Below are 24,773 nucleotides of genomic sequence, written 5' to 3' on the forward strand. Positions count from 1 at the left end.
CTTACTCTTTTTTGCGCTGGTTGAGCGAACAAAAGTACGCGCGGGCGTACTTTTTAAAAATCTGTCCCTTTGTGTCTTTCCCTACCCTTACTCTCTATTGCAACTGCAATTTTATTGTAATCTGCCTTGAGATTATTATAGGAAAAGGCAGAATTTAGAATGTTTATAACAACAGATAATATATATATATTTTTTTAATTTATTTATTTTTAATTTTTATATACCGAAATTCCTGTATTAGATACAAATCAATCCGGTTTACATGAAACGATAAGTTGCCCTGGTCTGGGAGGTCCGACCGAGGCTTTTTACATGGAACATTGAACATTCACAATAACAATTAAACAATTAAAAATCTCTCTCTCTCTCTCTCTCTCTCTCTCTCTCTATATATATATAGAGAGAGAGAGAGAGAGAGAGAGAAGGAGAGAGAGCGATACAAAAGACCAGGTAATATGTTATCATATAAGGTACTCAATAAACAAGCAGAAAAACATTCCAAAGGAATGGACAAAACAGCACTAGTATTGTTGATATGGTATTAATCATTCACAAAAAAATTTAAATAAATGAACACCTTAATGTTAACAAATGTGGCACAAACAAACAATCATGTGATCCTTATACAAATAAGTATTGATACGTTAAACATAGATCAGTTGCAGACTGTGCACTCCTATGGCATGAGTGCTAATACATTTGTTGTCAACGCTTGGCCATCATGGCACCATTACTTTTAAGCAGACCTAAGTATATTTCAACAATAATGAACACAAAAACCGTTTAAACAGGAGGTATGCTTTACCTTGACAAATACAATGACAATGTTGAAAAGTACAGAAAATGAGTAGCCAGAAGAGATGTGATTCCGTTATCGGCCACCACGGAAATTTTGTTTTATTTATTTATTTTATTTTATTTATTTATTTGTTATTTTTATTATACCGAGTTTCATGATAGGAATCACATCAACCCGGTTTACAATTAACAATGTGAGTAAAGGCAGATTTAAGCATTTTTATATACCGAGTTATGTTGGGAACATCACCTCGGTTTACAATAAAACAGGTAACCAAAAGTAGTAACAGGATAAGATATAACAGTAAAATAAATAACTATGTGGAGGGGTATATATTAAAGGCATGGGGGGATGGCGAATAGTATTATACAAAAATAAATGAGTTGCAATGGCCTGAGGGATATGTACAGGGAGATAAACATGTTCAGGAAACGTTCACTGTGACCTGAGGGGGGATGTACATACAGGGAGGAAGACATTATGGGGTATGGAGATTATGTATTAAAGGTGAAATTACGAGGGGTATTTACAGAGGGGCGGTGAGGAAAAGGGAGGGTATAGAGAGAGTTAGTTCAGGAGTAGGTTCTGTTTGAATTTCTTTAGGCAGGGTTCCTGGTGAAGAATAGGGGGCATCTTGTTCGAAAGGGCAGGCCCAGCGATGGAGAGGGCACGTTCTTTGGTAGACTTGAGTTTTGTCAGTTTAGGTGAGGGCGTATGCAGCGTCACATGGTGTTGTGCTGTTTGAACCAGGGCATGTCATGGTTATGAATAGATTTATAAATGATGGTGAGGGCTTTATACATAATCCGTGATGTGATTGGCAACCAATGTAGGTGTTTGAGGACAGAGGTGATGTGATCATATCAGTGGGCATTGGTGAGGATACGTGCAGCAGAGTTCTGGAGTATCTGAAGGGGCTGGAGGGCATTTTTTGGGAGGCCTAGGAGGATGGCATTGCAATAATCCATTTTGGATAAAAGATTACCTTGGAGGATTGTGCAAAAGTCATTTAAATGAAGCAGAGGTTTAAGCTTTTTTAGCATGTGAAGCTTGAAGAAGCCATCTTTCAGGGTAGAACTGATGAATTTTTTAGGTTGTAGTAGTTGTCCAGGGTGAGGCCAAGGCTGCGAACGTGTTGAGAGAAGGAGGTGGTGGAGGGTGGTGTGTTAGGTATGGGAGGGTTGGAGTTGTTATGGTGGGGTGAGATGTATAAGAGCTCTGTTTTAGAGGTATTGAGGGTGAGGTGGTTATCAGAGAGCAGGGAGCTGATGGTTGCAAGGGCTGATTCCCAGGTCTTCATGGCCTTAGGTAAGGTATTGGTTATGGGTATGAGGATCTGAACGTCATCCGCATATATGAAGTGCGGAAGACCGAGCCTGGATAGGAGATGGCAGAGGGGAAGGAGGTATATATTGAAGAGGGTGGAGGAAAGTGAGGAGCCTTGGGGAACACCTTACGTCAAGTTAATGGGTTTTGATTCACAGAGCCCACTTTTTACTCTGTATTGTCTTTTGGTGAGGTATGATTGAAACCAGCAGAGTGCAGATCCAGATATGCCGATTGGGCTGCTGGTGCGCCATCACCCGACCCGGGGGCTGGTCCAGAGGCCTCGGCCACGCCCCCGGGCTGGCACCACACCCTGACACGCCCCCGAACTTCGCGCCACCCCCGACACGCCCCCCCCCCCTAGCAAAGTCCCAGGACTTACGCGCGTCCCGGGCTTGCGCGCGCCGCCAAGCCTATTCAACATTAAAATGTTATGGTTAACCATGTCAAATGCGGAGGATATGTCCAGGAGAGCCAGGATGTATGATTGGCCTTTGTCAAGGGCTTTCAGAATATAGTCAGAAAGGGAGATGAGGACGGTTTCAGTGCTGTGGTGTCTGCGGAAACCATATTGGGAGGGGGAAGAGGATGTAGTGATCATCTAGGTAGTTAGTTGCCTATTGATTATCTTTTCTAGGATTTTTGAAATAAAGGGAAGGTTGGAGATTGGGCGATAGTTGGCCGATTCGGTAGGGTCAAGGGTGGGGTTTTTTTTAGAATAGGTTTTATTATAGCTTGTTTAAGTTGGATTGGTACAGTGCCAGATGATATAGAGCTGTTGATGATATTAGCAATAAGCTTGGAGATAATGTTAGGGATGGTGAGGAGGGTTTTGGTGGGGATAGTATCTGAGGGGTGCACTGCAGGATTGATTTTCTTAAGGATGGATTCTATCTCAATGTGTGTGGTGGTCTCGAAAGACTCGAGTACTGCAGGGATGTTTGCTGCCTGGGAAGTGGTGGGCATGGACGTAGTGGTGGTGCGGTTTGAGGTAGGAGGATTAGTGCTTGTGGGCGTAGTGGCAGTGAGGTTTGTAGTAGGGAACATAGGCTCAGCGCGTGCAGGGGGAGCTTGGGCAGGTTTTCGGGGGGTACACGCGTATCTTAAGCACGTACCCCTTTGAAAATCTGCCCCATAGTGTAGATGAATATTGAATAAGCATAAGGAGAAGAGTCATTAAATAGACAGCCTATTGCATTTGATAATGTATCTCAATCAAGAGCTCTGGTAGTCAGTGAAAGAAGGGAAGCCTTGGCCATGGAATCTAGGGGAAGATATGATTCAAGGTAAAGAGGTAACAGTATCTTGTTCCATAGATTTGGGGCATGACAGCTGTATGTACAATGTCTTATAGAAGTTAATCTGGCAGGTGTCAGGGGAGGGGGGACAGGTGGAGGGAGAAGCTAGGAGGGCCATTTGGGAGGATAGACATTTTCTTGTGGAAGTGTTTCTTCACACATTTGAAGACTAGGCATTCAACCAGAATCCAGTGTAGCTGATCTAGGATTGACCTTTTGTGGTCCATTTCTTAGGCTCTTATCAAAATTCTGGCAACTGTACACTATAAATTGGAGGCATTTTAGATTATATTTTGAGAAGCCACTAAAAAGAGGGGTACAGTAGTTAATGGCTAGTGATTTATGCATGTGTAACTGTGTAACTAAGTTGTGTTTGTCAAATTATACAATATATTTCTAACTGGTATATATTCTGTATGCTAATTTACCTTCTTCCTACTCTCCTTTACCCCCCAAAAACATATCCTTGCCATTATTTTTCTTAATTATTGTATATTCCCATTTTGGGTACACTGACTGTAAACAGTAGTGGATATCGTCATGCTAGCTGAACCGGAATTCAATTGGATTACTACAGACGTGGTGGTCCAGGGCAGGGATAAGGGAGGAAGATGACCAGAGATTGAACATTAGAGGCTGTAGTGACACAGCAGAAAATGTTCTTATCTGCCAACCACTACTAAGAAACTACATTAGTGACAGACCTCATTCCTTGTCGCTTTACTCAATTAAAGATGTTACATCCTCAATTAATGCCACTGGGTTTGGCTCTTCCCAGTCATGATTTTGCCCTCTTATTCCTGCACCAGTCAGTTATATGCTATTTTTACTCAAAGCTTCTTGTTATTGTCTGTCTGTCTTGTCTACATTGCAAGTGTAAACAACTGGGCAGGGCATGCTATTCCCTGGCACGGTCATGTGGGTAGCCAAATGGGTGTCAGGCCTCAGGAGTGTCCTTTAAATTTGATTATAAGAACTGTCTCACCAGATGGGAAAGCCAAGGTGAATCCACCATTAAACAAGGAAATAAATACATAAATAAATAAATAAATAAATAAATAAAACACTTCGGAGGAATTTAAATAATTTTATTTAGAAGTGGGCTGGCGGGATTCTTCTCTGTTTTCTTATTGTGCTATGAATGTGTTGGAAAACCCAGCCGCGATTCGCTACGGCCGGGCCTTCCTACCTGCTCCGGCGGGTCTGGAGAGTCTGTTTTTAGCCTCGGGGGTCGGCCGCGCCACTCGCTGAGGGCTGCAGGCCGATCGCAGGCTCGAATCTCTAGTTTTTGGAGCGTCGGGGCACGCCCCCCCTCCGGGACGCCCACGTGCGCCTGTCAGTAACGTCATCAGACGTCTTAAAGAGGCGGCAGCTTAAGAAACAGGCTCGAGGCATAGAATCTGCATCGGAGCCTATTTTAAAGTGTAACCGTTAGCTGTTCCTTTGTCCTGGCAACAGTCTTGGGTGAGTAAGGTCGGCCAGGCTGCTCCAACTTCATTCTTGAGGCCTGTCTGTTTGTTCCAGCTTCGTCCAGATCCAGCTTCAGCTTGTTCCGGCTTTGTCCTGATCCAGTACTTTTCACGATTCAACTACCTTTCACAAACGACCACAACTTCCAAAGACAGAATCCCAGTGGAACGTAGACTGGTAGGAATTAATATTTGTTAGGATTACTTGTCTGCACCGCCTTCCGCTGACAATCTCTCAGGGGCTCCACCTTTGAGGCTATCTTTATAATGTCATGGAGAAAGGGTCCACGATCTCAACAGAATGAATTTTAATTAGTACATATAAAGATGCAGTCAAATTTGCAATATTCAAAATTATTTTGCAGATATCTGAACAGTAATTAACAAATTTAACTAAATTTTGATAAACAGGTATACAAGAAAACTGGTTTTCACCAAGGAATATAGTTACTTTTAGATAAATATTATTCTACCACTTTATTCTCAAATACTTGTATGAAATTATTCTAATATTTGTGTTAAGGATTGATTTTGTGTGATATTCTTTGTCTTTGAGGTCTCTTGAAAAGCACATTAAACTTCAAGAGGATGTTTCTACAGGTAAGTTTGCTACGTGTTCTATGTGCTTGTTTATTTTACTGTCCTCTATGTTAGTGTTTCTTTATCCTTGTCCTGTATGTCTTTATCTTAATATACTCTGCTTGTAATAGTTTCCCCAATTCTTACTAGTCTATGACAATGGTGTGCACACTTAACTGTGACTCCCTTGATGTTGTAGCTAGATATCAGAGCTAGCTATCGCCGATTAAGAGCATAGGTCTAGATACCCCAGGGATGATGAGAAGCTTTGGTTTTTAGATGGTGTAGCCGGAGTTCACTGCTAGCTATCAACGATAGGATTCTTTTATCTTGACCATGACGTCCTTCTCAGATTCTTATACCTCCTACTCTGATTTTAAATAAATTAATAAGAAATATTAACTCCCTGTACCGAGAGGTAAAGCAGGAAGGTCCAAGGAGTGCTTATATAGTGCTGGGCTGCTGATGTTATCCAAGGGCATTGCAGGTCTTTTCCCGCCATAGGCCTGTTAAGAGGCAACATGTACCGCAAGCGCTCACCTAAGGAAGCCGTGGAGAGGAACTGGAGCATGGCGACAGAGAGCCATCAGAAGAGCTGGAGCCTGCACTGTCATGGCGGCATTGGGGGTAAGTGCAACGGCTAATGGAGCTGTCCCGTAAGCCATACATCTTATCATTTCTTTCACTGGAAAAGTATCAGGGACCCAGTGGGCTCTCAGCTCATCCTTACTCCTTTAGAAGCATAAATAATTAAAATATTGTGGCTATATGACTAGGCCAGACACACTAAAGGGTTTTGAGTGAATGGCGGGGGGATGGGTTTCCATGGAAAGCTACAATCCAACTGGCACCACTTCATCATTGCACCAAACTGAGGCCACGGAAAGGAAGGGTAAGGCTGGTCCTGTCCTGCTGAAAAGCATTGACCTCTTTGGTCACTTACCCCAGGACACCAGGAGGAAATGGCAATACCTCAGCACAGTGCATGGGAAAAATCTGAGGAAAGGAAAAGATGCAGAAATGTCATTGCAAAAAAATAATAATAAAATAAAAATGCACTCAGTGATCGTTTTATTTGCAATAAACAAAACTCTGCGATAGAGTGACTTTGCGAGTGGAGGCTTTCTGGATTTGTATGCACTGCTTCCTTGCGGCACGGGCAATTGGATAAGCAAACAAGGAGTGGATAAGAATAGAGGTGTGCAGACAAGAGCTGAGCCAGCAGAGAAAATGTGCAGACAGAGGCCAGTAGTAGAGGTTGGAGAGATAGGCACATGAGTAATCACCTCCGCATGCTGCATGCAACAGGAGGTGATTCCCACCTGCTTCCCACCACAGATAGTGCTGCTCCCTTTGCATCATCCCTTAAACAGGCTTAGACACAATGTGATTGTACAGCAAATCAAAATGATTTTTTTTCTTTTTTACTTACAATACTTATTTATTTGCAATAATAGACTCCACTGCAAGGTGTTTGCTCCACAATATCTCCCTAAAGCTGGGGCATGTCCAGGTGCAATTCAGCAACATCACCAGAAGCCTTTCTATGTTGGCCCCAGAGCTAAAGTTTGGCAGAAGCCCAAAATCTGCTCCCCAGACCTGACAAACCAGGCTGACTCATTAATGTAAACGCATCTCATCAGAGCTGGAGAAAACACAAATGGATTTGTTTTACAAAAACTTGGTTGTTTTGTCTTCCATGTAGTCTGTAATGAATGAGTGTAATATTGTAAGCAAAATCCCCGTTTTAGTTCATCGATAGTAGAAATTGATGGTTGCATCTTTTTTTTTTTAATTCAACCTGTGTCATTCTTCCAAAAGAAGTAAACTTGTTGATTAGAGCAAAAGCCAGTATTGAGAAAGACTCGTTCTTCTAGGAATTGCTAACTTTCAAGAGCGAAAAAGCCCTGTGAAAAATAGTACTTGCATTTTGCAATGGAAATATTATGTGATATATACACCTTAGCTAAGTCACAGCAGGTAATTCTCAAGGCACTTTAATAGGGACGTGCACTGAACATTTTTCAGTTTGTTTTGTTATGCTTTTTCATTGTTTTGTTTTGTTTCTTGATTTTCTCCATTTAGTTGAATTAAAACAAAGAACAAATGCGTGGCCTGCATCATGCCCTTCACCTCAGCCACTGCTGCCACCAAAGCCGCCTACAGCTCCCCTTGCACTCTCCCAGACCCCCTGCCCAGTGCCCCCACTGCTTACTCCCTCCATGTTTCTAAGGGGCAGGGGCATTCAATCACTCCCTGCCCTGCCAGATCTCGGTCTCAAAATGGCACTGGCCATTCAGTGACATTTTGAGACAGAGACCCAGTAAGGCAGAAGCCACTGGGTATCTCTCCTGCCCCTTAGACTCACAGATGGGGTAAGTGGTTGGGGCAAACAAATTCAGGTGGAATTACAAACGACTCTCAAAAACCAAATGCAAGAGGCGAAACGAGGGTCCCTTGTAGGGAATGTGAACATGGGAATGTGAATGCTTTCAGACACTAGAACATGAGATTTTGAATAAATATCGAGTACGTTGATAAGATCGGGCAAGGAAACAACATCGGGAACGTGAATACAGGAAGAGTCATCGCCATTGGTTGTGCGAATATGGGCCGGGAATGTTGACAACATTGAGCATGTGAGTATCTTCAGCCGAATGATAAAGAAAGAAAGAAAAGGAGCAGATATATGCAAAAGGACAGTGAGGTTCATATAAATGTAATTATGAGATTGTGATTATTTTCGAATGTGAACATCACTGAGCATGTGAATATTAGTTAGCATTTGAAGCAAGGATATTGATATATATATGAAAAGGTATTGATATACATGAATACCACTAGTTAAAGAAGAACTTCATCAATTTGTAGTTATGCAGGTCCTGTTTGGCAAGTCATAATTGGCATCTTGTGATCCATTTACATGAAATACTGGCTCTTGATGTGACATGCTTTTGTATTGATTAGCATAATTGCCATTTTTTGATATCAGTATTTTTATGGTATGAATGTGGTGTGAGTGAGTTTAGATTTCATGTTTTGTATTTTTCTATGAAGCAATAATAATAAATGAATGTACAAGTGTATATAGAATAGAGTAAGAATTTTTTGACTCTCACTTACTACATTAAGCTTTGTAAGTGGTTGGGGGCCGGGGAAGGCCATCATCTTTTAAAAATGAAACAAAATGAAAACAAACTGCATTTTTTTAATTCTTTTGTTTCCTTTTCATAACAAAATGAAATGAGAAATTTTGTTTTGATTGAAAGCAGATCCCTACTATCTGAGGCACTCAAAAGCCTCTGTTTTCTTATCTCTTTACTCTGTTGCTTCCTGTGGCGGTATTACTCATAGCTCTCTTTTCTGTGATGTCCAAAGACCTGCTCTGGTGTATATTTCCTCTTTCTGCAATCACAAGAGGCCGTGTGTGAAATCACAAGGGTTGGTGAAAATCCTCCTGTCCTTAAGGTCAGACACCCTTCTGGATGTTTCCTTATTCATGCTTTACTATAGCTATAATAGGCAGGGTAGCAAGCACAGAGTCCAGATGTCCTAAGCATTTTCTTTATAGACCCAACATGGAAATAAAATCTTTTAGTACATCTTGCCCTTAGTGCTTGATTCATCAAGGCCTTTTCCCACAAATGGGGGAAAGCCTTAGTGATCTTATTTGCTCTGGCAGCTGTTTAAAGAAATGTTTGGGGTTCATACCTACCAGTACTTTTAAAGGTTACGGATTCTGTGCTTTTTCATCGAGTTTTGCAGTGTCTTCCCTCACTCACGCAGAAAAAGATCTTCTCCACCCTGATCTTGCTCTGTGTCTTTTCTGTTTTGATGAATGATGGCTTTGCAGCTGGTTTTTCTTGCTCTGAAGATTGCTTTCTCTCCTTTTAGTTGATTAGCTCTGCTGCCTTCTGCTCCCGGTTTGATTTATTTGTTTCCTCCCGTGCTCTGCTTTAATTCAGCAATGCATATCAGTGACTGAAAACATATTATCCACTTACTCCCCTTATTTGGCCAGATTGTCTTTGATAATGGCGTGCTTCCATCTATCAGCAAATTCAGAAGAATCGCCCTGGATTTGGGGCTTGAGAGATTACTGGTGGAGTAACATTCATTTACAACAGCAAAGTACGTCTTGTTCCTAGGTTCTACCATACCAGTCTGCATCTTAGCCAAGGCTTCGGCTCATTTTGAAGGGTTTTGTTTTTTTTTTTTCATTTTTCAAAACAGAAGTTGATAAAGGAAGAGGTGAGGCAATGTCCTAGATTCTTGATTGCCAGGGCAAGGAAGGAGCCTCCAGATTCTGAATGCAGACTACTTCAGTCAGTTATGTTATTTTTAATAAGACTTTTTATTGAACTTGACTACAATAAAGATAGCAAAATACATAATAGGCAATGGAGTCAATTTTTAAAACATGTTCAGTGGCTAAATATAGGGGCATCTTCGGTCAAATGTAGGTACCTAGGTTTTCAGCTAAAAATTCTCCTAATTTTAGGTGCCTGCAATTCATTTGCTTGGATTCAGGCTCCTAAGTTAGGTGCCTAGTGCTGAAAATCAGTGCCAAGCTCCTAACTTTTTTCTCCTCTCCTTAACGCTGCTCCCGTGGCCACACACATTTTAGGTACTTAAATTTAGTTAGTATTTTTTATAACCTTTTAGTTTAAAGACACATGATGTAACCCAATAATAAGCATAATGCAAGTAATACAAAAAAGTAAGCAAACTGAGTAATAAAGACAAATATAAATATAAGGTAAGAATAAATCAACAAAGTTATCTCCCCCCACATTTAAAAGATCCATCTAAGGATCTGTGCCATGATCTGTGCCATGACCAATACTTTTACATACTCCTCACTCAGATCTATCCTTGAGTATGTAAGTGATCTTTTCCAGAGTGGCTAGAAGAGGTAAGGATTTCCGGAAGAAAGCAATAGTTAGCCTGGCTGTGTGTAATAAATGAAATATCAGCTGTTTCACTTCATAAATATAGCCAAGAGCACCCCCACCTACCTAGCAGGTATAATTGAGAATTGCCCATATGTCCCTCTGAACATCTAACCAAAATCTGTCTACCACAGCACAGTCCCTAGAGAGAGATCTGCATTCCATTTGTTAATTAAAGTGGCACTGTCATAAAATTCATTGCAAAGATAAGTATTTGTTTTTAATTAATGTTTGTGTATCGGTTAATCCTGAATCTGGATATTTTTTTACTGTACATTGCTTATGCCATTTAATGTTAAGGGATCAATACATGTTAATAAATGTAAATGTCAAATTTAAATATCATCATCCTTCTTTCATGTCCATCCTTTCCTCTTGGAAAAAAATGTTCTCCCCCGTATCTAAATACATCCCTCTGTTAATTCTGTAAATGAATTTAAAATGTCTCGCCTCCAAATTTGGCCAAGAAATTTTAGACCCCTTTCTTAGCATCAAGTGAAAAAGTCACAAGAAACAACTGAGAGTTATTTACTAAACATAATCGGGAGCGAGTTTACCAACAACTTTTTCAAGTAACTTGTTGGTATCCTGCCATATCTTAAGTATATAAAACAAAATCAAGCTACTCCTACTTATCATATCAAGGATTGCTGTGCCAGGAGGATAACAGAGCAAGGAAGCCAAACTATGTCCATGCTAAGAATGCAAAGAAGGATAGTCAGTGAGCCATCCTCTCACTGCCTCTAGCCTTGCAGATAAATAGTATAGGTATAAGACAGGGGTATCGAGGCCACTACAGTCCCATGACAATTGTAAATGTAAGGGGGTTTCCAACTCGTATAGAAGAAAAAAGCCTTCCAAGGTACAGTATACAAGGAAGATGTATCTTCACCATGTATACTCTATCCAGAAAGAATAAAGCAAGGGGTGATCAACTATTTAAATTGGATTTTAGTTCCTTAATTATCTCAGGGAAATGAAATTTGTGCAACTATGTAATATTAGCAGAGACATTAATTCCCGAATATCTAAAACCTGCCCTTGTCACAGTAAAGTTTGGTAAAGAATAGGGGATTTTGCATACTTGGCCTGTTTTGATGGCTGTCCATTTTGAAGAACCAATCTGATAACCTGAGAGCTTATTATAACTGCACAACAAATTAAGTAATGCTGGAGCAGATTTGTCTGCCTGAGTGATAAATAACAAAACATTGTTAGCATAGCAAGCAGGGTCAATGCAAGGGTGTTAAGCACCCTAGGCAACCATATAGCTTGACACTTCCCCCCCCCCCCCCCCACCCCCGCACCGGGTGCACTCCCCCCACACCACCCACCAGGCCACACACAATTTTTTAAAATTTGCATTTATAATAACAGATTTTACATACAAAAAATGACAAAACCTTGTAAAGAAAGAAACTAGAGCCCATATGGTATTAGGCCTCTGGTAACACATGTTGGGTGTGGGCTTAGCCCTCAGAAAGCCAAGAGTAAACAAAATTATAATTACAATGTAGTATACCTCCAATACCAAAACAGCACTAACTGCCAGCACTCAAACAGTAACAACTCCACCTATGAAAAGGCAGCACTGCAAATATTACAACAGGCCCTAAAACACCAATACACCTCCTAATAGGAAAACAGAACCAGCCAAGCTGCTATAGACCTCTACACAGAAACAACATGCTAGCAGAATACCCTACCTTGGTCACACATGCAGAACACAGACTCTCACCAAATACAAAATAAAGAGACCACAAAGTACAAATAGAAATGTGCAAACAAAAAAGTGAACTGGAAAACACAAGAAGCCATACTGTATATACAGTGCAACAATGGAAAAACAGAAACATCACAATTCCTCATACAATATCAAACAATAATATCAAGAAATGTAAATCATTAATCATATAGCAAAATCAGCCTAATAAAAAGAATATTTCAAAACAGCTAATAGAATAGTGCCCAAAAATTAAAAAACTCATTAAAATGTTTCAAATACCAATAAAATATTTCGATATATCAGACACATCAAATAACAGCTAAAGCAATAATTAGAACTAATAAGGATAAAACAAATGACTCTCTCTTCATACCTGGGAACGTTTGATTTCCAGATTCCCTGAGACTGTCACGGATTAGCAGTGGCTGGAACTGTTGTTGCACACATTCTATTCTTTCTCTTTCTCACCCATAGACACATGCTCTTTAACACACATTCTTTTATCCACAACACATACATGCTCTCAATCACACACAACACATGCTTTCAATAACACTCAGAAATGCTGTCTCCAAGCATGCTTTCAGTTATATATAAACACACGTGCTTTAAATCACACACACACATGCTGTCTCCAAGCATGCTTTCAGTCACACACACACACACACACACAAACACACACACATGCTTTTAATCACACACACGCCTGTTCTCAATCACACTCACTCATGCTGTCTCCAAGCATGCTTTCAGTCACACACACACACATGCTTTTAATCACACACACACACGTTCTCTCCAAGCATGCTTTCAGTTATATACACACACATGCTTTTAATCACACACACACATGCTGTCTCCAAGCATGCTTTCAGTCACATACACACACACACATGCTTCTAATCACACACATGCCTGTTCTCAATCACACTCTCACATGCTGTCTCCAAGCATGCTTTCAGTCACACACACACACACACACGCTTTTAATCACACACACACACGTTCTCTCCAAGCATGCTTTCAGTCACACACACACACACACACACACACACACGCTTTTAATCACACACACACACGTTCTCTCCAAGCATGCTTTCAGTCACACACACACATATGCTTTGAATTACTCCATCCTATGCTCTCAATGACCTTCACACAAACATCTATTTATTTATTTATTTATTTATTGACACTTATTTATATCCCGTGCCCTCCAAAATGCTCGGGGTGGATTACAAGTTCACATACACAATAATACCATTAAAACAATAAAAATTATAAAAATAACATATCACATTTCCTGGATGGAAAAATAGAGAGCCTCAGATAATTAACATATTACTGAAAGATGGAAAAGTAAAGAGGCAACACACTTGTTTGAATAAAAACCTGAACAAAACGCATGCTTTGAATCACAAACACATCTGCTCTCAATCGCACTTATAAAGGCTCTCTCCACACATGTTCTCAATCACACACAGACAGACATACACACACACACAGACAGACATGCTTTCAATCACACACACAGACAGACATACACACACACACAGACAGACATGCTTTCAATCACACACACAGACAGACATACACACACACACAGACAGACATGCTTTCAATCACACACACAGACAGACATACACACACACACAGACAGACATGCTTTCAATTACACACACACACAGACATACACACACACACACAGACAGACATGCTTTCAATCACACACACATACTATTTCATTCACTCTCCCCCTCTTTCCCCATAAGCACATGTTCAGCAGCAGCCTCTTCCTCCTTAAGCCCCATCCATTGCTTTCTCTCTCCAGGCCTCTCCCCATCATCTTCTGCTGTGCGTGGGATGGGTTCCACAGGCCCTCCCAGGCCTTCCTATCTTCAGCCACAGGTGGGATGGGCCTCTCTCTGTTCTGTCTTCGACCGTAGGTGGGATGGGCTCCACTTTCGGCTCTCCCAAGCTTCTCTTGATTTTTGTCTTTTCATCTTCAGCCGCAAGTGGGATGGGCTCCATCCATGGTCCTCCCAGGCCTCTCTCTCCTGTTTGACTTCGTCCTTGGTTGTTAATCTCCAATTTGTTCATAAGAACCATTAGTTTCTCCTGAGCTTCAGGTGGAACACAGGTAAAGACACAGAATCAAAAAGCTTCCTGATTTTTAGCCCCCCCCATGTGTTTCAGTCTATAAAGACTTGAAATGTAATCAGTCTTCAAAGTGGCCAATTCAGGTGTCTAAGTCTCACAATTACCTTTTGAAAATTGACCCTAAGTCATCCAACACTTATCCCCTTTTATCCCCCAAAACAATGTATTGCACAAAAAAAGCGAGAGAATAAACAAATAAAAGATACACAGTGAGCCATAAGAAAAGAGAGGAACCATTTAATTCAGATGGATTGTGTGATAAACCTAGGATCCCAGTATGAGTTTCAGAAGACATCAGATAAGAACAGGAACTGAAACTTGTATTTTATTATTTTCCTGAAAACTTCTATATGTCCCTTACTAAACCATAAAAGACTTTATCAATGGTGGTAATTATGCAGTGTTCACATTTCATATTTAACAAAAGTTACTGCATGGCACATTTGCAAGTAAACACTACAAATGCCAGGCCTTCTCTCTTTTTCATTCCCATTTCCCATTCCATAGCCTTCACGTTTTTACAGTAGTTTAAAGATGAATGTACGTAAATATGTGCAACATGTCGACTGAGATAGTCCCTTTGTCAGAATTATATCCTGAGAAAAGCCCTGCTTTCAGTGCCCCCACAAGATGACTACTAGGATTTCATACTTAAACACTAGTGCTACTGTGCCCCAAGCCTTCACTCTTAGCTACTCTGTGGTTCCCATTCCTCTAGCCCAGTCAGGAAAGTGATGCTCCTCGGAGAGGTCGGGATTATAGCTCCCTCTGGATCCTGGCAGAAGTTCACCTCTGGGCCATCTAACAGATGTCGCTGTTGCACAATGGCTGGGAACCCCTTTCTTTCTGGGAGAAGAGAACCCTCTTTAATTGTTTTCTATACACCATGCAACATCTCGCTTCTCAGCACTACTGAGAATTCAAAATAAAATTGCAACACGAGCGGTGCAATCTGCCATGTGGATAAAAATCTGCTGTTTCACTTCCAACTTCGAGGTGGCTGCACCCTCTGTTTTGACTCCCTATTTATGTAAAAACTCTTTGCAATTTTTACTTGTAGGCCAAATGGTACAGGAAACCCAATTCTCTACCCTTCCTCCATTTCCGTAGTGGGGGGTCTGGAAGAGCATAAATGCACAGAGGAGAAAAGGTACAGCATAAAAAAGGAATGGATGTGACAGTCATGCGCAGCCCATTCTCTTTGCTTAGGAAGGGTATTTGAGATGCAGTTTTGAGGACGCCATTAGTAATTTGATTGACTTGGCTTCATTTGTGCATCTTAGAAACCGTAATGGGTGCACAGCGATTTTTTTTTTTAATTTAATTTGTTAAGGAAAGGAGAGTAAGGCTTCATTAAATTATCTCATTATGAACAGTGATGGATAACTGTGGCACGGGCTCATGTCAGATGATATGGCTGGGGAAGGGAGGGGGTTTCCTGAAGATGTTCTATGCAAATAACGGGGGATTTGCTCTTTTTTTGAGGGGGCTGTCTTTTTGTCTTTATTCTTTTTTATCACACAACAGCAATCCTTTGGGCAAGAGCTTCTTGCCTCTATCCTTTCCCCTGTTGGGGTTTGTCTTGTGTAAAAGAACCCCCAAAATAAAGACAAAAGCCACACGGAAATGTGGCTCTGCTGTGCAGCCTAAACTGACAGAACCAGTGAGAGTCCGACCAGGGAACTCACATACAAGGGATCAATAGAAAACCCTCTACAGGCAGCTGAGTGAGTCCCTTCTCACTTCATAATTTGGGTTAAATAAAAGAAACATGAAACATAATTTGAAAAAAAAAACCCAATGATGATACTGGACTGTATGAGTGCTGCTGGTATTGCAGCCTTTAATTAATCCATTATACTGACCTCGTGTGGCCACTGCTGATACTGCAGCCTTTCATCAGGCCATCAAACATAAGACTAAATAATATGCAAGAAATAATTTTATCGATATTGAATTCAAAATGCTTCCACATTGTGCACCTACAGCTCAAGATATTTGCAAATGAGGTATGACTCACTAAAAGAGATAACAAATGTAGGAAGAGTAAGCTAGGATACTAACAAGCAGGGAAATTGGAGCACCCTTATAGAGAAGTTCCAGAAAAGGCAAGAATAGCCCAGATGCCTTTAAGTAAAAGGCAGAGTGAGTTATAAGATTCCAAATTATCCCTGTCAACTGCTAGGAAGGTTGTAAATACAACAAAACACATGCCTTGAAATGTCAGAAGTCTAAAAAAATAAGAGGAATAGACTTAGTTTTTGGGTACTTGCCAGGTTCTTATGGCCTGGATTGGCCACTGTTGGAAACAGGATGCTGGGCTTGATGGACCCTTGGTCTGACCCAGTATGGCATTTTCTTCTTAAGAGGGAGAGTTAGAATGTATAGTACTGAATGAAAAGGCAGACATAATTGACATCTTAGGGATGTGTTGGAAGGAGAATAATCAATGGAACAGTGTTATACCAGGGAATAAATTATATTGCAATGATAGGGTGGATCAGATTGGTGGAGGTGGGGGGGCTGGCATTTTATGCTAAAGATGGCATACAGTCAAACAGGATCAAGATCCTGCATGAGACCACTCTGGAATCTTTATGATTAGAAATTCCCTGTGTGTGGAGAAGAGTATACTGTCCACCTGACCAGAATAAGCAGACAGATGACAAAATTCTAACAGAAATTAGGGGAGCTAACAAATCTGGCAACACAGTTATAATGGGAGATTTCCATTACTCCAAGATCGACTAGGTAAATGTCACATCAAGGCTTGCTAGGGATTTACAGTTTCTAGATTGTGATAAATTGCAGGAGGATCTTGGAAATTGTAAGATTGGGCTTCCAAATGGCACATGAAATTTAATGTGGACAAGTGCAAGGTTATGCATATAAAGAAAAATAATCCTTGTTATAGATGCACAATGTTAGGTTCTATCCTAGGAGTTACCACCCAGGAGGGGCTTGGAGAGATCCAAGATGGCTGACTGTTAAGGAGCAGGAGAGAGATGCTCCGTCGCCTGTTTTTTCTTCTACTCCGAAATTTCCTCTTGATACCACATTATTATGCCACATACTAAGTGGAAGGCAAAACTCCGCGAAACTTTACCTTCTTCAGGATCTGCGGACTTTCTTCAACAGAAAATCAACGGATTTCTCTCCTCCATGCCAAAACTACCAAGAGCGAGGGCCACTGAGGGGGTTGGTGAGGAGCAAGCGCCACTCCCTAAGGCCCAGGAGATCTCGCTGAGCTCTGGTGTGCCAGAAACACCGTCCCCGCCTTGTGGTTCCTTGTTGGAGACCTCAACGCCACTTTCAATTTTTCCACTGGTGAATAAAAGAGATTGGGTAATAGTGGGGGAACTGGCGAGGGACCCAAGCTCTGCTCTTGAGGCCACAGGTTCCTTAGATGTGTCCTCCTAAAGAAAGCAAAGGGAGGATTTGCATTTATTTGAAGTTACAACAAATATAACCTCAACTATAGCACTGGGACCGAAAATATCAGAGAATGAAGGAGGTGCTGCATCTTTAAATACAGGTACTCCATTTATATTACACAAACCTGAAAAAGTGACTGGTCGGCATTGATATCTATTGAATCCGCAATTACCTCACTGACCCAAGTTCTTATGGAGGCTAATAAGCGGGGAGAGATTATCTAGAGTAAAGTTATTCTACATGAAGAAACATTGGAGGAAACTGAAAAAAGAATTTCCCAAGTGGAGAAAGTACAGCATAATTTGGTATAGTCAGAGGCAATAGCAACTAAGAAATTAGAAAATATGGGAAACGCATTAAGGGCCAGGTTTTCGTACCTACGCACGGGCGTAGATTTGTGCGCGCAACCCGGCGCGACACAAATCTATGCCCAATTTTATAACATGCGCGCGCAGCTGCGTGCATGTTATAAAATCCGGGGTCGACGCGCGCAAGGGGGTGCACACTTGTGCACCTTGCATGCGCCGAGCACTAGGGGAGCCCGGATGGCTTTCCCCGTTCCCTCCGAGGCCGCTCCGAAATCGGAGAGGCCTCGGAGGGAACTTTCCTTCCGCCCCCCCCCCCCCCCCCCCCCCCACCTTCCCCTCCTTTCTCCTACCTAACCCACCCCCAGCACTACCTAAACCCCCCCTGACCTTTGTTTTTAAAGTTGTGCCTGCCTCCAGGCAGGCGTAGGTTGCGCACGCCAGCCGAGTGCCAGTGAGCGATCCCCCGGCACGGCCGCTGTGCCGGAGGCCTCGGTCCTGCCCCAGCCCCATCCCCAGACTTGCCCCGCCCCATCCACTCCCTGCCCCTTTTTTCAAGCCCCGGGACATACGCGCGTCCCGGGGCTTGCACGCGTTGCCGAGCCTATGCAAAATAGGCTCGGCGCGCGCAGGAACAGCTACTCGCGGTTATGCGCGTAATCCTTTTAAAATCCGCCCCTAAGGTTTTTGAACTTAAGGGTTATAAATTTTCCAATAGTCCGAAGCTACCCTCAGTGGATTTCTTTAAAAATTACCTGTTAAAAATTCTCACTGGAGCAATGCCACTGATTACAAAAGCCTTTTATATGCCCCAAAGAGCCTCTCAGATGATGGAAAATGGAAATGAAGAACAACGATCTCTTAATATAACGGAATTACTAGAAATGTCTCAAGAGACTGAGATATGGCAAAGGGGGACTTTAGTAGTTTCGTTTGCATTTGAGCAGGATTGTAACAACGTTATAATATGTTTCTTTAAAAATAGAAATGCGCTGTTCCATGGCCAGCGGTTATGGATGTATCCGGATATTACTAAGACCACACAGGACCGCAGGAAAACATTTCTTGTGATGAGACCAGATACTGCTGCAATTGGGGCACAATGCATACTCCGATACCCTGGTAAATGTATCTTAAAATATCCAAATGCAAAGTAAGTTTATTTTGATCCGATGCAATTAAGATTATTTTTAGATGCACCCTCCTAAGTATATTCATGTTCTGGCTTAGATAATGGGATTGGAGGGCTCCTTATTTCTTATACTTTCCTTGTTGATTTTCGCTTAAATTATCTTGGAGTTCTCTCCCTATTTTCCTATATCTAGGGGAGATTAAGAAGATTTGTATTTCTTAATTGTATTATTGCCTATTTACAACTGGATATGATCTTCCCTTTTCTGTAACAAGTCTATTGTGTTATATTCATTTGAAACTATAAAAATAAAATAAAATAAAAAAATAAAAAAGGAGCTACCACCCAGGAAATAGATCTAGGCGTCATTAATGAATAATACATTGAAATCGTCAGCTCAGGGTGCAATAGTGGTCAAAAAAGCTAAAAGAATGTTAGGAATTATTAGGAAGGGAATAGCAAATAAAACAGTGGGTGTCATAATGCCTCGGTATCACTCCATGGTGAGATTACACCTTGAATACTGTGTGTCATTCTGGTTGTATGGCCGGTGCCATCTTTAAAAATGGCGCGGGCCATCCAGTGCTCCTACCATGTGACAGGGGCAGGCCAATGGCACGGATACCCTGTCACATGATAAGGGCAAAGGGCCATCGGCGCCATTTTGATTAGTGGCAGCCGACGGCCTGGGAGCGGGAGGATGGCCCGGGAGCGGGAGATTGCTCCCAGGACCCCCACTGGACCACCAGGTACCTGTAAAATGTTTTTTGGGGGGGTCGGGTGGGTGGGGGAAGCTAAGGGGTTAGTTTTAAAGGGTCAGGGTGGGTTTTTTGTTTATCGGCTCGGGCGCAGCCGATAAACAAAACCGCGATCGGGCCAGACAAAAAAAACCCCACGATGTGAATCAGAACCGGAATCCGAGCCAATTCCAGTTTCGATTCACATCTCTAATAGCTGCAGAGAAGGGCAACCAAAACGATAAGGGGCATGGAACGGCTCCCCTATGAGAAAAGGCTGAATAACTTAGGTCTTTTCAGTTTGGAGATGAGACAACTGAGGTCTACAAAACCATGAAAGGGCTTGAACAGGTTAATGTAAATCAGTTATTTACTCTCTTAGGTAATAGAAGGACTAGGGAGCACTACATGAAGTTAGCAAGTAGCTCATTTAAAACAAATCAAAGAAAATTCTTTTTCACTCAGTGCATAGTTAAGTTCTAGAATCCATTGCCAGAGGATGTGGTTATGGCAGTTAGTGGCCTTGGGTTTAAAAAAGGTTTTGATAAGTTTTTAAAGGAAAAATCCATAAACTGCTATTAATTTATTAAAGAATAGTAGCTTGAGATCTAGCTAATGTTTGGGTACTTGCCAGGTATTTGTGAGTTGGATTGGCCACTGATGGAAACAGGATGCTGGGTCATCTGGTCTGACCCAGTATGGCATATCTTATGTTCTTATGGAGAGCTGATCCATGAATCAATGAGTGGGAGTGCTATTTTAGACCTAATCTTTAATGGAGCATAGGATTCGGTGCAAGAAGTAATGATACTGGGGCCATTTGGTAACAGTGATCATAAAACAATCACATTTAACTTAATAACTGGAGGAAGGATGTTAAGGAAAACTACTGCTCTAGCAGTTAACTTTCCAAAAAGAGATGATGATAAAATGAGGAAAATAGGAAAAAAAAAAAAACTATAAGGTGCAGCTGCAAAAGTTAAGAGTTTATATCAGGTACGGATTTGTTTGAAAATACCATCTTAGAAGCCCAGACCAGATGTATTCCTTGAATTAAAAAATGAAGGACAAGGGAATGCTGGCATGGTTAAAAAGTGAAGTGAAAGAGGCTATTATAGCCATAAGAACTTCTTTCAAGAAATGGAAAGAGGACCCAAATGAAGAAAATTGGAAAAAAATATAAGCACTGGCAAGTTATTTGATAAGGTTGGCAAAAAGAGAATTTGAAAGAAGCTTGTTGTAGAGGCAAAAAACTCATGAAAATAATTTTTCAAATACATTTGATGCAGGAAGGCTGTAACGGAGTCAGTTGGACCATTAGATGATTAAGGGGTAAAAGGAGCATTTAGGAAAGACAAAGCCATAGAGACTAAGGGGCAGATTTTCAAAGGGGTACGCGCATAAGATAATCACATACCCCCTGAAAACCTGCCCCAACCTCCCCCTGCGCGTGCTGAGCCTATGTTGAATAGGCTCAGCGGCGCGCGCAAGCCCCGGGACGCACGTAAGTCCCGGGACTTTGCTAGGGGGCATGTCGCGGTGGTGCGTCATCCGGGGGCGGGGCCACAGGCGTGGTTCTAGCCCGGGGGTGTTCCGGGGGCGTGGCCAAGGCCTCCAAAACTGTTCCTGGGCTGGGGAATTGCGCGCCGGCGGCCAGCCCGGCGCATGCAAGTTACGCCTGCCTTGGGCAGGCGTAACTTTGCCAACAAAGGTGGGGGGGTTTAGATAGGGCTGGGGGAGTGGTTAGGTAGGGAAGGGAGGGGGAAGGTGCGGGGGGGTGGAAGGAAAGTTCCCTCCGAGGCCGCTCCGAAATCGGAACGGCCTCGGAGGGAACGGAGGCAGGCTGCGCGGCTCGGCGCGTGCAGGCTACGCGTATCTATTAAAATCCGGTGTACTCTTGTTCGCGCCTGGTGGGCGAACAAAAGTACGCGCGGGCGTACTTTATTAAAATCTACCCCAATATGAATTCTTTGAGGTTTACTGAGAAGGATGTTGAGGAGATACCCATGCCAAAAATGATATTTAATGGTGATGATTTAGAGGAATTAAAACAAATTTTGGTGAACCTGGAAAATGTAATAGGCCAAATTGACAAACTAAAGCATATCAAATTACATGAATCAGATGGTTTACACCCCAGAGTTCTGAAAAACTTAAAAAATGAAATTGCATACTTATTACTAGTAATTTGTACCTATCGTTGATCAAAGAATTGTGGTTGCCATGTTAATACACTTGGATATGTGAAATTAAGGGTCAAACAAACAAGCTGTAGATGATGCCTTTTTAATGGACTAACTTAATACATCTATGCCAAGCTTTCAAGAGTTATCTTCTCTTTATCAGGCCAATGAAGATACAGTGCAGTTACACTTGGTTTAAATAGTATAGAGACATCTTGGTCTTAGAATGTTTGTATGTCATTGCAGTTAAATAAAGATATCAAGAGGCAAGTTATGCCAGCACATATCACAGGTTCCCTCAGTTACTCACATAGGAAAAACATTCAGAATAATGGTTCACATTCATTGCTCCTCTGTGAATATTATTCACATGATCCCATACAAAAGATGTGAAGAACAGATGCTACATTTGTGCAACAAGTCAAAAATTAATCTTCATAGACATAACATAAAACATTACAAAGAAAACCAGAATGACAGCTCAGATGAGCCCTTCTCATAAGAAGACCATTCCCTTAACAACCTCACAATCAGGGTACTTAAAGGGAACCGCAGAAGTATAGAAGAATGGAAAACATTTGAAATTAGGTTGATCAAACACTTTGAAAAAACACTAAAGGACTTAATAAGGACAGTGGCTTTCTGTCTCATTAACAAATATAGACCCTTTTTATCTGTGAAGTTTAACTGGCTCATCACCTCTGACATTCCCACCCTTTCTTTTATTAAACTGTAATAACACATGCAGAGAGCCTAAGACCTACACTAGCAGTTCCTAACTTTTTGTGCTTTGTGGTGCACCTGGCACAGGATTCATTTCATTGTAGCTTACCATCAGCTTTCCCATTACCACCCTCTCGTGTGTTTCCTGTTCCTCCACCACCCCATCATAAATCACTTTCTCTTCCCTATCCCCTGGCATCTTCATCATCATCATCATCTTCTTCCCTTCCGTCTCACCCACCCCCTGGCAAAATCATTGTCTTCCCTCTTCTTCCACCTCTCCCCCCCATCCCCTGGTATCATCACTTTCCCTTTCCCTCCAGCTCTCCCCCACCCCGTCCCATCATCATCATCATCTTCCCTCTCCCCTCCAACCTCTATCATCAACATCATTACCTTCCCTCTCTCTCTCTCCACACCCCTCATTATTATCATCTTTTCTCTCCCTCTACCACCTATCCTCAGCCCCTGGCATCATCATCATCATCATTACCTTCCCTCTCCTTCCATTCTCTGACACCATCACATTCTCTTCCCTCCCCTTTCCCTCCACCACTTGCCAAGCACCCCTCCCCCAGAAATCACCTTCCCCTCCCCTTTTCCTCCACCCCTTGGCATTGCCTTCCATCTCCCTCATTTTCTGGCATTATCACTTTCACTTCACTCCTCTCCCTCGACCTCTGGCATTATCATCATCATCACCACCACGTTCCCTCTCCCTCCACTCCTCTCTCTCTCTACTCCCCTGCTATCATCACCTTCCCTTCCTTTTCCTCTGCCCACACACCTTGTGGACAGAGTCAGTTGTCCCCTCCCCATGCCCTGGAACAGCAGAAGTCTGAGCAAGCTTACCTAGGGGCCAATGCAATACAGTGCCCTCAGCCGAGCGCACTGTATAACCCGCTGTCAGACGCAGTTTAAATAGGCGCTAATCCACCCCCTAATGCAATAGGGGGATTAGCGCCTATTCAACACGCATCCGACACTGAGTGAATGAGAGAGCGCTCATCACATGCAAATCCAGGTGAATGAGCCTATTACTCATTCACTCCGCATGCAAAAAGATAAATGTGCATCTCAGGCGCACATTTATCGCTCAGATATTAACGCCTGCCTGGAGCATGCTGAGCACATTGAAAAGAAGTACAAAAAAGCAGAAAAAAACTGCTTTTCTGTACTTCTTTTTTAAAGTAAAAAAAAATAAAATAAAATAACTTGGAAGACCGCCGAGTTATGAAGACTGACGCCGGTAAACTCAGCCTCGGTTTTCCTAACCTGCCTGTCTGCCAGTAATGAAAACGGCCGCCGAGTTCATAACCGGCAGCCGCGGCGGGTCGAATTAGGGAGGAGGCGCTAAGGTCGTAAAGGTGCGACCCCCTAATTTCCGTGCGTTAATAAAGCGGGCGCTGAAAAGTCAGCGCCGGCCTTCAGCACACATAATTGTATCGGCCCCCTAGTGAGGGTAACTTATCCAGCTAACTTTAAGATGGCCAGGTGTACACAGCAGCGTGGCTACACCACTGAATGTACAACACTAGTGATCCAGATAAATGTATCCGGCTAACTAGCAGAGCCACATAAAGACCTCATAGAAATTAGAAAAAATAAGACCAGGGGTTCTCAAGCAATCCTCAGGACAGACCCAGCCAGTCAGGTTTTCAGGATATCCACAATGAATGTGCATGAGATAAACGTGCAGGCACTGCCTACATTGCATATTCATCGTGGATATCCTGGAAACCTGACCGGCTAGGTGTGGCCCAGGGACGGGGTTGAGAACCTCTGCTATAGACCCTCAAGTAATATTTCCAGTTTTGTATTTTGTTCAAGCCTGATCTGCGTATTCTCAAATGAATAAATGAAAACAAGATGGCAGACCACTTGTAATTTGGAGAGAAGTAGTTTGCCATCACTTTTCTTTAGGGAAACCTTTTACTGATTAACTGCCG

The sequence above is a fragment of the Rhinatrema bivittatum genome, unplaced genomic scaffold (assembly GCF_901001135.1).
Source record: "Rhinatrema bivittatum unplaced genomic scaffold, aRhiBiv1.1, whole genome shotgun sequence".
NCBI classification, from domain to species: Eukaryota; Metazoa; Chordata; class Amphibia; order Gymnophiona; family Rhinatrematidae; genus Rhinatrema; species Rhinatrema bivittatum.